We start from the raw sequence: 2,506 nt of genomic DNA, 5'->3' as shown, positions 1-2,506 counted from the left end.
TGCTTTAGGTAAAGAACAGAGTTGTGCTCCCTCTATAGTTAGAATGAGACTCTGAATGAGATTACTTTAGAAGGCAGTGAGGTATAGGGGATAAAGAGCTGACTTGGGTCAAACTTATTGGCTATGTGACCCTGGGCAAATCACTTAACCTTTCAGTGCTTTGGATAATACTCCAGAACTCTAAGTTGCAGACTTAGACTTCCTGACCTGTACTGACAGAGAAAGTTTCACTGGGAAGCAAGAGAAGCAAACATTTCTTAAGCACCTACTGTGTGCTAGGCACTCTGCTAAGTGCTTTACAAATATCTCTGTTGATCTTCACAACTCTTTGAGGTAGGTACTATTATTGTCCCCATTTTACAGTTGAGAAAACTGAGGCAAACAGGTTAAGTGATTTCCTAGAGTCATACAACCAGTAAGTAGCTGAGGTCACATTTGAACTCAGGTCTTCTTGACTCTAGGTCTAGCTTCCTATCCATTGTACCATCTAGCTGTCTTCTATACTACCTAACTTGGCTATAGTAGTGTCTTATGCCAATTAAATTGCAGGTATTTTGCCCCCCCCCAAAAAAAGTTATTGTCATATTTCAAAAAGAAGTTAACTTTTATGAATATTCATAGAAATCAAGATTATTACTAATTCATATCAAATGAACTTTTCTCCAAAGCTCTTCAACCAACCATTTCTGAAAACTGTCATAGCCTAATTATATGCCATAACTTTAGAAAAAAACACTGACTCTGCATGCTGTAAACATTATTTTTAATAGGTTTAGTTCTCAGATTGACTGAGTGGGGCTCTTGGCGCACCCTCCAAGGGTTTCTGAGGACATGTATAAAAAAATGTATATGTTTAAGAATATTTGTACCCTGGAATTATCTTTACTGTCCTTTCACAATATACAATCTAAGGTCTCATTCAGAACCAATGTTCTGTATGCTATAGAAGCAGATTAACAAGGGCATAGACTCGATTCTAATCAATAACATTGGTTGCCTAAAGGAAAAATCACCATGAAAAGTTATAGTGGTATGTTCAGTTATTACAATAATATCTCATTGGCTTGGTGTTTTCTACAATAATATCAAGATGAGTAAACTTTTAAAAAATCACAGCAATTTTTAGAAGGAGTACAAAAGTCATTCGTAAGTAATCACTAAACTTTGACTCATTTTGCCTCCTCTTATCTTCCCTGCTCAACCAGTTCCTTCTTTGATGAAACAATTGGCCAGTTCCTTTTGTCAATCAATGGACACCAAATACCAAATACTGCATATGTGTAACTCCTCAGAGCAACAGTAGGCAATGATTCTGGCTTGAGGGCTAATTTGTATGTTTTGAGAGCTTTGTGAGTATTCAGAGGGAAATGAAGGCTACTTTATAAATACATTTATAGAGTGCTTTTTGTTGTATGGCAACAGCCACCAGTTTTACTAGTTTCACCCAAAACATTTTATTCTTATTACCCAGCTGCTTTGCATGGCAACCATAATAGATGTCAAAAGGAATCTTCTCCTGCTGCTCTCCTTTGCCATTTTTCTGAGTGGAATCTCACTCATGCTTTGAAGAGGAATGGGGCTAGCAACCCAGAAGTAAGATAGGTACTGAAGGGAAATCTGAACCATAACTCAGATATAATTTTGAACTGAGAATGTAAGAGGAAGGGCAGAAAAAAGCAATTGGACAGACAGGTCTTCTTTAAGTCTGAGGGTTTCTGCTCATGGCTGGATCCAACTGTAATAGCCCCTGGGACTATGGGTGAAAATGCTAAGACCTCATTCTTTGGAGAGAGGCCCCATATCTTAAAAATAGTAGCTGGCAGTAGATCCAGTAGGGAACAACATGGTGAAGATGCCTATAGCAGCCTCAGAAGATGCCAGCTCAGTAGGAAGAGCAGCCTGCAGCATGATGACAATACCAGAAGATATTAGCATTCCTAGGCATTGAACATATGAATTGCTTTGGACGCAAATGTTCTCTAGGCATGTGGGTTTCCTGGCGTGTTCCCTGGCCCTGTGTGTTTCTTGTGGTCCCTTATACCACCTGTGGGACAATGCACCCCTGCATATATGGGGAAATTCTTTCTTGTATGTTATTTAATTAAATACCTCCATTCACAATGCTTCTAACCTGGCATCATGTTCGAGGGGCATAGATGAGGGGGAAGCCCCTTGTGCTGCAAGTTGAAAAGCGCATGTATTACATATGTATATAATTGAGTAGTAATGTATAATTGAGTAATAATCACTCAAATTATTTTTCTTAGGGACTTCCTTGATGGGTTGGTAAGATAGAATCATCTAGGGGCTAGGATGTAGTAAAATACTGGGAATGAACTCGTTTTCTATCATTTATCTCTTATGGAGTCCAGATTTCTCTTAGGCACAGCACCTCACAAACACATTTGCTTACACCTCCAACCTAAGCAGGCTAGGAAGAGCCACGTGTCAAAAAGAAAAAGAAGAAGAAGAAGAAGAAGAAGAAGAAGAAGAAGAAGAAGAAGAA

This window comes from Vombatus ursinus, unplaced genomic scaffold (assembly GCF_900497805.2).
Source record: "Vombatus ursinus unplaced genomic scaffold, bare-nosed wombat genome assembly UNPS02014828.1, whole genome shotgun sequence".
Lineage (NCBI taxonomy): Eukaryota > Metazoa > Chordata > Mammalia > Diprotodontia > Vombatidae > Vombatus > Vombatus ursinus.
This window is presented reverse-complemented; position numbering follows the sequence as displayed.